The sequence below is a fragment of the Gallinula chloropus genome (assembly GCF_964237585.1).
Source record: "Gallinula chloropus genome assembly, chromosome: 14".
In the NCBI taxonomy this organism is placed as follows: domain Eukaryota; kingdom Metazoa; phylum Chordata; class Aves; order Gruiformes; family Rallidae; genus Gallinula; species Gallinula chloropus.
In genome coordinates this window covers 6,480,771-6,495,501 of record NC_140099.1, presented here as the reverse complement: position 1 = coordinate 6,495,501, position 14,731 = coordinate 6,480,771, and positions in this window count along the sequence as shown.

Sequence of the window (14,731 nt, the reverse complement as noted above, 5' to 3'; positions counted from 1 at the left end):
TGTTTTACAGGTGGTTGTGCTGCTTTTTAAAGCGTGAATATTATATGCTCTAACGATTTCTTTCTTTTTCAGGGCCATGTGGAATTTTAGGCACGTGCGGAGCTGCCGTATGTCAGCCAGAGCCTGACTGAGCGTTTCCTTAGTCACTGAGCAGGATTAAAACCAGCACCACTTCTGCATTTTAACCAGAGTGCCCGGGAGGTTTGAAGGAGCTCCACTCTCCTTCCAATGCCCTGAGGGAGCTTTGGATCAGCCCTGCCCTGAGCAATGCTGCTTTACAGCTGCGGAGGGTGCTGGGGACCAGCAGTGAATGCAGAAGTGATGCGATGTGCAAGAGCGGTGTGGCAAAGGGTGCTTCTGCCTGTTGGCATCCCAACACCATTGGGCTCCTCAAAGCCACGTTGGCTAACTCGAAGGGATTGGCTAGTGAAGGGGTTTTCTTAAGCACTGACACCTTCCCAGGCTGGGGAGAGCTGAGGTCAGACCCAAGTCCTGCTAATGTCCACCTTAAAGCTTGGGTTGGCTTTAGCAAGAGCTGGGGGGTTAGGAGGAGGAAGGCAGGAGCTGCCTGCGTTAGCTGCTGCTCAGGGGAGGAAAATGAGGCGGTGGGTAGGTTCTGCACCTGTACTGCACACGTTGCATCTTGTAGTTCTTAATTATTTGGAGGTGAAGGATCCCGGCAGAATCAGCCTGCCTCAGAAATGGTGCTGGTTGAGGGATGGGCAAATTGCAGTTAGGGCTGGCGTGGAGGCACAGCTCGCTCTCCCCTCCTGCTATCATGTAGCTGCTTCTTTGCAATCATCTCAAAATAGGTAGGTATTTCTTAGGTTCAAGCACGCGCCCTGCCTCGCCGAGCTTACGCCTCCGTCCCCGGCCACAGGGAAGGCAGGAGGCCGCTGGAGATGTGCAGCGGTCCTGCTCCGACCTGGTGTCAGAAGTGTCAGAAACTCTGAAGTACTTAAATACCAATTATTTAAAATGGATTTCTGCCGTTGTGGGGTGGGTGTCCCTGCAGCTGCTTGTCTGTGGCACGCTCCTTGGTTTTCACTCTCTGCTGCTGGCGTGGATGTGTGGAGGAAGATTTATCCTCCCTGTCCAGCAAAATGAACTAAAGATGTCCGAGTCTGGGTGCTGTTCCAGGGGAGGGGGAAGCAAAAGGCTTTTCTTTGGGGGAGAGGGTGCTCAGAAAGAAGCGAGCTTGAAGCTAAACCTGAGAGGTGGATGGCTTGCAAACAGGCTATAAATAACTGTGAGTAGATTGAGGAGAGCAGCCCACATCTACTCGGGCATGGGCATGCTGTGCCCATTTTCTTTGTTGATAGCAGTTGCTAATGTGAATTCTGGCACTCCAGATCCTGATGCCTGTTGTTCTGCTAACATAATTAAATCTTAGGAATGTGAAATATAAAAAGCTTTGAGAAGAAACCAGGCCACTAAAGGCAGGTACTGGAAGGGGTGTGGGGGTGCCTATGTACAGAATAAGCAATGGGGGTCCCTCTCAGCAAGGTTCCCAGCTCACGGGTACACTGGGGGTGATCCTGCCCAGCAGAGGAGGTGACCCCTGGTCATCTGCTGTCCTAACCTGGGGCTGCTTCCAGGATTAAAGCACATAATGGTCTCCTTAGATTGGCAGGGGTCAGTCCCACCAATGGCAGCAGCTGGAGTTCTTGCTGCCCTTGCAAGCCTGGTTCTCCTTGGGGTGAGTGTTGTGAAATGTTTTTATTTCTTGTTAGCTTTGGTTTTGAAGTGTTACGTGCTTCTGCGTCCAGGGGTGGCTCTGGATATCTGTGTGCATCTGGCAATTTCACTGAATGCCACTGTGCAGCTGGGGAAAGGTGGCTTTTTCTTAGCTTGGGCAGTGGTGTGTGGGTTTGGATGCAGTGCCTCCCAACCACTGAAGAATTCATGCTGGCTCATGGAGATGCCACCAGGTGAGCTCCCTGGTGCTGTTGGGCCCTACATTGTGGGGAACAGTGTGTGAATTGACCATATTTATTGCTTACATGATAGTCTTGCAGGTGAAATAAGCCTCCAAGCCCGTTAAGGAGGGAGATTCCCCATGAGAAGTAGTTGGGGCGGAGGGATCTTTGTGTTGCTCAGCTTGTGTGTAGCACCCTCAACACCCAACTTCTACTGGTGCTCAGGGTTGGACTGTGGTGTCCTGAGCTTTGCTTGCTGGTGAGTATCTTCTCTGCCGTTTTGCTGAGGAAGGCACACAGCAGAACATGAAACAGCAGCTGTTATCTGAGGAAATCACTGGCAGGTGTGACCCAGCAAAACAGCCGATGTAGGACAAAGCTGGGCGCCAGTGACGTGGAGTCGAGCCTACGGTGCAGTTGGGGTGTGAAAATGCCTTGTCCTGGGAGGAGGAGGAGGGGGAATCGTGAAGGGGGCTGTGAGCAACCTGCCTAAGGAACATTTTGTCTCAAATGGTGCTGTTTTGTGCTGGGGAGGACCTGGCTGGAAGCTCCATGGGTTGAGCAACTCTGTGCTCTGAGGTGTCTTTCATAATGACAGGATCCCGGCTTCGCTTTCACAGGAGGGGATGAGCCACTGCACAAGGATGCCGAGCGCTTTCCAAGTGTGCACCCTCTGTGTACGTGCTCTCTTTCTGACTAGCTCTGTTCATCCCAATTAAAAAAAAAAAAAAAAGAGGCAAAAAGAAATTGCTCATACTGTTTAACAGGAGGAGAGTGAGCAAACACGTTGGTTATTGTTACCTGTTTCCTGTTTGTTCCTTCTAGTACAGCTGCACGCTTCTGTACACAGCTGGCTCCTCTGCCCTTTCAGAATGATCTGTTGCAGGAAAGTTCAGTACTTGCCAACCTGCCTTAAAAAAAAAACCCAAACCAAACAAAAACAAAGAGCCCCAAACCCCACCCCCCAGAAAAAAAAGAACCCTGATAATATTCTTGGGCTTCATACGTGCATCAACCATGTATGTGCCTTGCCCCAGGGAGAGGAGGTTGGCACGAGCGAGGATGGAAGCTGGTGACAGCACCAGCCCAGGTAGCCTGTGCTAGGCAGTGCTGCCATGTTTTCCAGCAGCAGAGTGTGTGTCCCAGCATCCCAAGGTGTTCTGAAGCGCTCTGCATTGGAGACCTTGGGACAGAATTGCCAGGAATGGGATGTCATCAGTCTTAACACAGGAATTTGGGGAAAGAAAAGTTTCAGGTGATGACCTTATTCGCAGGTTACTTCTCCCTGGGGATAACTCTGCCCACACACTAGGTACTCTCTGTTCCCCAACCTTCCTCATCTCTTTTTTTTCTTTTCTTTTTTTTCCCCTTCCCCTGTGCTATCCAGGTGGTGTTAGGAACCATCTGCTGCAGTGATTCAGCAGAATCCATTTAGTGCTTTCCCAGAGAGGCCAGCATCTGCCAGGCAAGGGGGAGACTGTGGGGAAGCCCAGCACATCTGCCGCCGTGTCTGCGAGCAGGGTCTTGGGTCAGCCCCTAATCCCCTCCTGGCCACCCTGTGGGGCGCAGGTTGTGTTGGGGGGAGCCCAGTGATCTTCACCTTCATTGTCGTGGCTGGTCTGGCGCAATCCGCTCGGTTAATTATCAAATGGCTCTCTTGGCTTTGGCTGTGGAAGGGAAGAACCTCCCCAGCACTTTGTGATGTTCTGCGGTGTCTGGTCAGGGCTTGGAGGCGCTTGGCTTCCCAGCTGGCACAGGGCAGGAGTGAGATGGTGCCATCTTCCTTCCCAAGGTCGTACTGGAGAGAGCTTGGACGTGAATGCACGAGTGTAAAACATGTGGTGGGGGAGCTAAGAGAATTGCTTGAGTTTTGCTCCAGGATGGAAGGAGAACGATCTTCCAGATAAATAAGAATTTCATTAGCAGAGCTGAGTGCCCAACCTATTGATACGACTCGAGCTGATGCTTGGCAGGGACTGCCGGCGAATACTGAGTCAGTATAAAAAGTAACTACCTGGCAAGGTGCTCTGAAAGCCTGAACACATAAGGGCCTCTGGCAGGAAACGGAATAGATCTTGTGTTCAAAATTCCATCACATCTGTACGATGAACACTGAACAAGGACCAGGAACGGGTCATAATGTTTCTCACATACTGGAAGCTATCTTTATTTTATGGAAGGCCAGTGACACTTGGAGGAGCAGAAGCTTCCCTCTCTTACTTTGTAAATTAGATTTTAAAAAATCAGTTTTGGTAGATCAGGAGTAGTTGCAACAACTACAATTTCAACTCTTCTGAAGTCTAATCAGCTGTCAGAAGCAGCTGGATTCCTTTTAATTATTTCCTTAGCAATGCCCATATGTGTAAGTTTTTCTATTCCTGAAATGTTTTGTAAGCAGACCCCTTCCCCCAGCTTTAAGATGTGTAGTCCTGGGAAGAGACCCTGTCTGGGCGTTTGATCTGTCCTTCTGCTCCTGGGCAGGGCCAGATCACCATTAGTTTTACCTGACAAATAAGTGTCTGACCTCCTTGTGGGAACCTCCTCAGGCCATCTGTCATGGTCCCCACCTGTTCCTTAACCTGGAAAGCTTTTTTTCTTTCCCTAATTTCCAGCCCAGCTTGTGTGCCCTGATGCATTTGCCTTTCCAGGTGGATAAGGCGGGGGGGGGGGGGGGGGGGGGGAGGCTCTACCACCAGTGTGATGACTGTGCTGTAAAAATGGGCTTACAACTGACCCAACCTGTAAACCAGGCCTGGATGCAGAGTCTTGGGCAAAGCAGCCAAGCTGCAGAATGAGCTAAAGCCTCCTGGGTGTTTTATTCCACAGCCAGTGAGATGCGGGAGGCCCCAGGGCATACACTGCTCTTTGTAGGTGGGCAGCATGAGAAACGGGTCCTCAGGTCAGTGCACATGCAAGTGCCTTCCCTAAAACGTGCAAGGTTAAGAGCTGACTGCTCTTTTTTTTCTGTTAGGGACCTATGTCTGCTTGGCCAAACCTAGGCTGTGTTCTCCTGTGGCTTGTCTTACACTTTTGCTTAAGGCAGAAGTTTGATCTCTTTTTATTGACCAGTACTGAAAGCTTTAGCAGGGTGGAAAGCAGGCATGGTCGCCTTCCCTTCCTTACAGCCTTCAAACTGAATCTCCTTCTGACTTCATGAATAACCCAATTAGCCTCCGACTAATGATACTAATTTTTCTTGCATTAAATCAGAAGAAGGGTGTCCAGATACATCATGCTAGGAAAAGAGAGGCAGCAGCCAGTCTACACCAGGGGTTATTGTGAGACCTGCTGGACTGGAGCTGGAGCAGCGTAGGGCAGTGCAGCCCGTGGTGGTGTTGGTAAGCAAATGGGGTGGTGAACGTGATGGTCCTTCCTGCATTCTGCTCCAACGGGTCTGAGCACTTCAGCTGATGTATGGTGGGTAAACCCACTGCTGGAAAGGGTCCAGCGCTGCTGGGGGACTGCCAGGAAGCACCAGATCTGTGATATCTGGTGCTGTGTGTACCCCTGCCATCACTGCTCTGCATGTACCCCTGTCTCTGCCCTGCTCTGGGCTGCTGGAGGGGTGAAGCAGGATTAATGCCTGCTCACTGTCACCCCTGGTCTGGGCAGCACTTTGCCTCCTGGTGCTTCTCCTACACCTGGGAAGCAAGGTTTCAGCTCCATGCCTCTGAAAGCAGGAAGGTTTGCTTAAGCTCAAGTTTACCCAAGGGGTCAATTTTTGCTCTAGCTGGGGAGCAGGTCAGAGGGAGCTCTGCAGAGCTGCTCGGCTACCACCAAGTCCCAGTTTCAGTGCTGTGGAACTGGAGCATTTAATTCTGTTTGGCTCTGTGTATCCAGAGGTGGTACAGCCCCAAACACACAATGTTGTACTGTCTGGACCTTCTCAAAGCCGGGTAAGGAAAGGAGCTAGAGTCTGTGATGCAGTGCAATAACTTGGGGTGTGGGGGGGCAGCCTGGGAGGGATGCAGGCAGAGCTTCAGGTCGTTCACAGCGTTTTGTGACATGAACTTGCTGTTCCCAACCATGATGAATCCCTCATTGCCTAGAGCACGGACAGCAGTGTCTGCAAGCAGTTCTCCATCCCTTCCTGAGAGGACAGTGGAGGAGGTTGGAAGAGATGCACAAAGAGGAGAGCCAGGCTCTGCACCCACCAGATGGAGAGAATTTGGGGGAGAGAGCAGTCTGGGGTTGCAGACTTGAACACTGTCGTGTGTTCAAGATTAATGCCTTGAGAGCTGAGATCCACGCAGCTGCCTGCTCCTTAAAGGAAAAGAGCAGGGGGAGAAGTGTGTGTGGGGCTGAGGGAAGGGAAAAGGAAGATAAAATATAACAAGGCTAACAGTACTTTAGAGCAAAAAATCTATGAAACTGTTGATACCCAATGCAGTTTCTCACCGAACCCACAGCTCTGGCTGTGCCACCCAGAGCTGTCCCAGAACCCAACCGTCCCCCAAAAACCGCATGTCCTGGAGCTGCCCCCTCCTCCTCCCATCAGCCCCCCTTTACACTGAGCAGGATGTAATTGGCATGGAATACTCTCTTTGGCCAGTTTGGGTCACCTGTCCTGGCTTTGCCCCTCCTTTCTCATGAATAGAGAAATATGAAGAGCTGAGAAAGTCCTTGACTGCTTGACCACAACTAAAACCATCAGGGTGTTATCAGCACTGCTCCCATTTTAACACCCAAACCCAGCATTCCATCCGCTGCTGCAAAAGAAGTTAACTCCATCCTGACCGAAACCAGGACAAACACAAAAGGTGTGATTGGTTTTTAAAGTAGAGGGCTCTGGGCCCTGGTGTCACCCCCAAATGATGGCAATAGCGCTGCTGCTTCTTGTTGTGTTGATGGGGCTGAGGTGCTCTGGCTCCCAGCAGCACCAAGTTCCAGCAAGGCAGAGAAACTGCAATACTTCCTGAGCACTGTGTTTAACTCCTCACCATCAGCAGAATCAGAAACTCTTGTTACCTCTAAAATTAGGCTAAAAAGCCACCCGAGACTTTCAACAACAAAAGCCACCTGTTTTATTGGGCTCGGGTTTTTTAAGTCTTGCTGCTTGTAAAACTAGAATTTAAAAGATCAGACAACACTTTGTTCTGCAGTATTTGCAAACATCAAAAGATGCCAAAACTTACTGAACACGGCTCTGAAGTGCGGTACGAGCGCAGTGACTTTCTTGCAGTGCTTCCCTGTGCCTCCAGTAGCACACTGGCAAGGTGCTTGCAATGCTTTTATTATTCACCTTCACATCAGAAAGTTCTGGGGGTTTTTTGTGTGCGTTTCGTTTATTGCAAACCCAACAGAAATCGTCAAGTGCTTTCAGAGTAAGGAAGCAGAGGAGATTTATCTTGGAAAATCATTTTGCAAAATGTGCCTTTTTTGTGTTTGGTTTACTGGGTCTTCAGGGTATGTGATGCGGCTGTGTGCTGTTGATGGAGCACAGGGGAGTGCGGGGAGGTATCAGGAATGTAACTACAAAACCCGGATTTGTCCCCCAGGATGATCTCATGTACAGCCATGAGATCTGGATCTCTTAATTCTCATCTCCAGTTGACATATCTAAAAGCCTCGTTGCTGAAATGTCAGTGCTGGGAGTTTCCCTGGGAGAGCCTGTCTCTGCATCATGACCTGGCGCAAACTCCCTTCGCTTTTACAACTGTGTGGTGTTAAAGGGTTCTGTGGAAGAAAAATAGATGTAGTGAGAGCTCTCTTGCTGCATGGCTGGCTTTTGGCATTGCAGGCAAAGCTGGCTCATCTGTTGGGGTTTAAAATAGAGTTTGTATTTTTAAAAATATTTTAATTTTTTTTATTATTATTTGCTAAGGAAAGTATTAGATTTGCAGCCTTTCAGGTTTGCCATCCCCATGGATTTTTCAGGAGTGGAGGTGCCAAATCACAGGAAACAACTTGCTGTAGAAAGCATCTGGCTCCTCAGCCGTATCCTGCGAGGCTCTGCCCCGCTGGGGCGAACTCCAGGGCAGCAGCACAGACTTTTACCTGCACAGGGGCTGCTGAGAGGGCTCTGATGTCGCACAACCTCCAAGCCAGCGCTTGGAGTGTCGGCTACCTGCGAGCCTCTCCCTCTTCCTTGTGTACTTTGAAAACCCGAGGGAGGGCGAGTAGAGACCGAGGAACAGATGTTGAACAGCAGCAGCGAAACAAATATTTTGGTGTTTATGCTACTTCCATTCAAGGGTGATGTTAACACCCATGTGTCTGTGTTAACTTGCCCTTTCCGCAGCATAATCCTGTCTCGGAGCCGTCAAAGCTCGTTACTGATCAAAGCCCCCTTGGAGGGGGGGATGAGCACCGAGCTCCCCAATAAGTACAGTTGGTTCCTAATTCTGCAAAGTGTGTTGGCTATTCCCTTGCTTATGTGTCAGCTCTTCCCCTGCCTGACCTGTTTGCTGTCCCTGTGCTGTGAGTGGTGGTTTGCTTTGCATAAGGAGGAAAGACACTACCCAGCAGGACTCAGATATGGTTTTTGCAACCTTTTTTTTTTTTCTTTCACCTAAAGGAGTTTCTGGGCAAGAAGCAGACACTCTGTTGATTTTGGTTTATTTTTCCTTTTTATTTTATTCTTTTTTTCCCCCAGCAACCTGCCTATGCCTCTCCCCAGGCTTCTCCTTATAGATGTGATAGGTTTGGGGTGCGCAGCTGCCCTCCATCTCCTTATCCCCAGCTCAGTGGGCTGAGAAGTACCCGGTTCCCCAGCCCTGGAGGGTATTATCCCCGTGGCAGCATCTGGCTCTTGGCAGGCTCTGCCAGCAGCCGCGCTGGCAGGGTTTGGAGTTCCCTTTTAGCTTTGTCATGTGGTAATCTGTCAGTTGGCTCTTCTGGCTCCCTTGTTCTCCTTCATGCTTTTTCTTCTCGACAAACCTCTTAATTCGGAGCTGGTCAATGAGAGCTTTGAGAACGCTCCTTGGAATTGCTCTCCATGAGGCACTTCTTTTGCTTTGCTTCAAAGTGGGACTTGCAGCACATCTTTATTATAATGGTAGCAAGAGGGGAGGAGAAAGGAAAAAAAAATAGAGCTGATCATGTTCCTAGTAGCTCAGTGGAGTCTGTTAGTGTCAGCAGACAGGATAATTTACTCAGCCGATTGTTCTGGCTCTGATTATTTACAGTAACCCTAAAAGCATCGCCTCCCTCTCCAGGAAGGAAGCACCGGTGGCTTTAAAACAGCAAGAAAAGACTTTAAACAAACCAAGAGTAAAATATGAAACGCTAGCTCTGCTGTTTCTCTTCGAAATGAGCATGTCTGGGGACGGATCCTCAGCTGAAGCAAATCCCGCCTGTCCCTGGGATTGTGTCACCGCGCACCGTTTCAAAACCGTCCCCCAAGGATATTACTATTCTTTTCTCTGTGTATGAATAAGCCACTTACAGTGCATAGCTGCTATATTACAATTTCCTAAGAGGTGCTGGCATCTGGAGAGATTACATTCCACTGGCCCCTGGGATGGAAAGAATGAGTTCAAGAACAAAGAATGAAATCCTCACTTCTGTGCTCAGAAATCTGATATTTGCCAAAGGGGTAGGGGAGAGCTGGTAGCTGGACCTCAGCATCGCTGCTTCTCGGTGCAGCCTTCCCCTTTTCTGCCAAAAAAAAAATGGGGCTGCCCTGAACCATCCATAAAATTAATACCACTCAGGCTGAACTCGGTGTGTGTGGGGGGTGTGTGTGGAATCTCACCGGTGAACTTTGCGACACCGCAACGTGTAGGACTTTACAACTCCTGCCACTCAGTCTATTTGCAGGACTGGCACGGTTCGTGGCGTGGTCCTGGCAGCCGTCGCGGCACCTTGCTCTGCGCAGAGACACCTTTCTTGGGTGGGAGGAGGATGCAGAGAGCCTGGCTGCCTGCCAGGTAGCGTTGAGCCGCCGCGCAAATTGCAGCGTAGCTGCAAAGAATGGAGATCGCCCACTCCCAGCAGTCTGTGCCATCGGCTGTCTGGCAGGATTGATGGTTGTCACTAGCGAACGCTGCTGAGCTGGAGCCAGAATCAAGTGAGTGGATGTCCTCGTGAGCCTGCCTGGGGAAGAAGGAAAATTGAAAAGAAATTAAATAAAATACACCCGACCTTAAAAAAAATCTGAGAACTTCTTTTCAGTTTAGAAACTAAACTAAAGAGGCTTGTTCCACTTTATAAGTGCTTAGCTGGGAGGAAAGGCTGGGAAACGTTTCTGTTGCATGCAGAAGTGGAAGGTCACAAGTTTTTAGCTCTTTCTCCTTGGTACTGTTCTGGGGGGGAGGAGGCTGATGAGGTGGAGGGAGTGTCTCTCCTGCTAACTGTCCCTGGGCCCGGGAGGGATGTTTAACTATGGCCAGCCCTGATCTTAACAGCTGTGGTGTAACGCTGGTTGTAGCAAGAGAGGACACGCTGATGTCTCTCAATGTTGTTTTTCCCTTCCCACACCCAGGGTCACTCTCGGTGACAGTCACAGTGGTGGCTAATAAGTGACTGCAGTGAAGCAACTGGTTATAACCTACTTGGCAAAAGTGAGAACCAGATTTCCTGAGTCTGAGCGAGTGGTGCAACCAAAGGGCTTTTACAGAATCCTGGTAGGAACCTGTGTTAGAGCCTGGTTTGCCCTGTAATGGCTGAATTGAGCGGGATCTACACCAGCGAAGCGGAGATCAGGCTTCTATCGCCCTGGATGGATGGGATCTGCTCACCTTCCAGCCTCCAGATCATTTACAAAACAGAGACAAGATGTATCTGGACCAACATGTACTGAAGGGTGAGAACAACCTGGAGAATGGTGTGTGTAAATTTGCACTCCCTCACCTCTTGAGAGAGAGGTGGAAGGCAGGAAAGTGAGGCAGAAAGGAAGGAGACCTGCTTCCTTTACTGTGTTGGGAAAAAAAAAGCTGCTGTTTCTGCCTGCTTCCTCCTTCCTTCCCTCCCTCGTGGCTTCAGTGTGGTAAGATGCAAAGAATAAGAAGTGTTTTCCTTTGCTATGTGTCTCAAGTCCCTCTCCTGGGACGGGGATGCTGTGGTGCTGCAGCTCTCAGGGCTGGGTTTGATCCTGCCTCTCCTGTTATTCCTGCTCACACTGGTAATTTGTATTATTTTGAGGTAAATCTGACCTACATGAACTAAATCTGTTCAGATCTGGGCCCTGCTAGAAAAATGGTGCAACATATTTGCGAGTTACGTCAAGAGATGTGATGCCAAAGGTGTCTTTGTGCTTGCCTGAGCTGAGGACAAGCCTCCTGCCTGGTGATGTGGCCTCTCCAGGATGTGTCCCTTGGTTTTCTTCTAACGTGACTTGAAGGGACCAATCCTGGCAGTGAAAGTGGGGACTGCTATGGGTGCACCCTAGTGTCTGTGGTGGTGAGCAGGGAGAGGACAGGGACATGCTTCGTTTTTACAGCATTTGCATCACCTCTGTAGCTCGTTCCTGGGGGTTACGAAGTTGTAGAGCTAAAACATGTTATTTACTGGCTTGGCAGATAGCAAGAGCACTGCCATGTATGCTGCAGAAATTTGTGTGCTTGTGATCTCACTAAGGTGCAGAGCACCAGCTGCACAGTCCTGCCTGCAACAAAACAAGTGGTGAAAGGAGCCAGAAGGATGGCAGCAGCAAGGCAGGGACTGTGTGTGTCCCCCTGCAACCCATCACTTCTTAGGGGTGGTATCCTCTGAGAGACAAACCCCTCTCTGTGACCCCAGGCTGGGAGGTGAAGCTCTCCTCTTCCTCCAGAGCTCCTTCCCTGCTCAACCAGTGAACTCAGCTCTTCAGATGGGCTATGAATGCTTGCAGGAGGAAGCATGGGAGCACTGTGCCAGGTAAACGCTGCCACGCCTTATCAATGTAAGTCACTCAGGCAAGTCAAGCCCTCAGTTTGGAGGTTACCTGAACAGCTTGTTTGAAACAAACTCTTCCTACCTCCCTGAGCAGGCACTTCCTCTCCATGGGAGCTTCAGGAAGGATGTGTGCCCCATCCCGACTCCTTCCCACCCGTGGATTTGGGCTCAGCCCAGCTTTGCAACCCCACGGCCACCTTCAGCCTGATGGACCCTTCATCACTTCTCTGCTTTGGAGAAAACCAGGTCTGAGTGTTGTGCCCACCCCCAGGCAGGTGCACAGAGGATCAAGTGGCCAGTTGTTCGTATCCCATCAAAGATGACACTTGGTTTGGTTCCTTCCCCCCCTCCCTTTTCCACGTCAGGTCATATCTTTATATTAAACAGCACAAGAGAAGAGTGAAGATTTAAACTCATTTAACCTTGAACATAGCCATTAGTTAAGCAATTAAAATTAAAGGGTGAGTTAATGGGCAGTGTCAAACATTCGGAGAAACATCTGTTGTAATAGAAGTCTGCCTTTTAGCTGATGAATAATTGATCTGCTGTTTGTCAGCACCTAAACCCAGCCAAGACGGCAGTGCCAGCGCTGCCAGAGCATCTCCAGTGCCCCCTCCCCAGCTGCAAGCATCAGGAGAGGAGGAGGACCTGGCTACTACCACTTGAAGATACGTTAGGAAAGCCACCTGTGTTGCACATCCTTGGCTGAGGTCATCCCTGTTGGGTCTTTTGCTTTCCTGGGATCAGACATGTTATTTCAGGTCTGGAGGAATCGATGGTCTATTTTTAAGTCTTTATTAATGCATGTGTGGATGGATGTGGTGTCTGTCTGGACACCCATAGGCAGGGATATAGATGACTCAAACCACTTTGAGTGGTATCACCGACCTAAATTAACTTGGGTTTTTGGCAGGCAATGGATGTGAGTGAATGTCTTCCCTAATGCACTCAAGGCAATACAGTAAATATTGACTGGAGTCTGAGGGGTAAACAGCAGAAAGCGTTTGTCTCTTGGCTGCGGCAGAGCCAATTATATCAAAGTCACTTCTTCAATCCTGTTACCTCCTGCAGAAAGCCCCCCCTCCCTAGGGTAACAAACAGGAAAAGGTATTTGGGTGAAATTTTGGGTCCAGTGAAATGGAGAATTCTGCTCTTCCTGCGGTCTGAAAAGCGGATCCATTACCTGGTGTGCAGTGAGCCAGTGCTCACGCACAGGAGAGATGCTGCTTCTTATTCAGGCCTGGGCACTCGGTGGATTTCCATAAATCAAGGACACCCAAAGCCAGCTCCTTTGTTATATTTATGCACAAATGTTACAAGGTGGTACACTCCCAGTTACAATGACTGGCTAGTAATTTACATGTAATTATACTATTTGCTGTCTCATCTTCTTTAGTCACTGCGTTTGTGTGGAGGAAGGGCTTTCACCTGGGCAAGGGTCGTCTTGACCTGTGGGTATATTTTTTAGCATTATAACGAAGACAGTTCAGTTAGGGACACCTGGACTTCAGTTTTCACTGCCAAACTGGCTGTGTATGGAGATATCTTGATGTTCCTAGTGTTCCAGGACAATTAGTTTACAGATGTTCCTTTAAACAATTCCCTTTGATCCTTCCCATTAATTTACAGATGTTCCTTCAGATGATTGCCTTTGATCCTTTTCTTAGCAACCACCTAGCAACTCTCTACAATGTTTTTATCTATTTAGCCATTGCTAACTTTCATTTCGATGGCAGATATCATTCCTAGCAGCCGGATGGGATGTTGCCCTGGGTGCCTGGTCCTGCAGACCCACCCAGGAAGAGCTTCCATGCTGTGCAGAAAGCAGCAAGGAAGCGAGGCAAGACAGCATAGATGTGCTCCCTGCACGAGCTGGGTTTTGGCCATGCTGGGCTCTGGGTGGGGTTGGGAGAGTCTGAAGAGGGTGAGGTGATGGAGCAGGGTCTGGTCCTGGTGCTGAGCTCCTCCACTGGGACTGGGACAAGTGCCAGAGCAACCCAGAAACTGAATTGAGGGCATGAAACATTTGTCGTGTGGGATGTGGGAGGAGGGAACCCAGGTTGTGGAGAATTCTTGGCGTGCTGTTTTGCATATTGCTTCTTAATCCCCTGAAAAGAGTAGGCCTGTTGTGTGAGTCCCCAAACTTTGTGTGTGTAAAACTGTGCGATAAACTCAATGTCCCTTTGGCTATTAGAGGGAAACAACAAAGCTCACCTCCATGCTCCTAAAGAAACCTGTTGCATTAATATTTGCTTTTCATATACTCATCCCTCTTGTTTGTTTAATTTTTTTCCGTTTGGATTATTTGCAGAACTTGAATTTGTGCAACAGTCCCAGTTTTGCTTAAAATCCTGTTAATCTGCACTTGCATCATAAGCATAAAGAAAGGGAAATAAACTGGGGTGAGAAAATGATCTCCGTGTCTTCAGCTCATTTTAGCTGACGACAAGCAGAACCCAGAGTTGAGTTTCTTCCCTCCTCTCCCCCTCTGCCTGCAGAGGCTGCCTTAGCATCTGCCCATGCTTCTGCTGCTGCTTCAACTTCTTTCTCTGCTTCTTTAGACTAGAGCAGCGGATGGTCCCTGAATTATCATCAAGTGTCCGATGTCTTGCTTCTTGTTCTACCTCTCATTGACTCATCAATTGTGTCTTTAATGACATGCAAATACAAGCAGGCCTTGCTTTGGAGCCTGTGTACAGCAGGCACAGATTTGGCTTCTTCTGGAGCTCTTTGAGGTGCGAACGTGCATCACTGCCCATCTGAATGTGTGTGGGACACGTACAGAAAAGATGTCCCTGTTGAACTTAATGTGCTTTAAAGCAAAGATAACTGTCAGGGTAGGTGAAGTAGAGAGTTGGGGTTTTTTTGTTGTTCTAGAGGAAACAAGACCAGTTAAATAAGGAGATTGTATTCAAAACTGTAATTTATCCAGTCCAGCTCTATCCCAGAAAAGTGCCATTTTTCACACTTCAATAGCAAAAAAACCTCCTTAAATA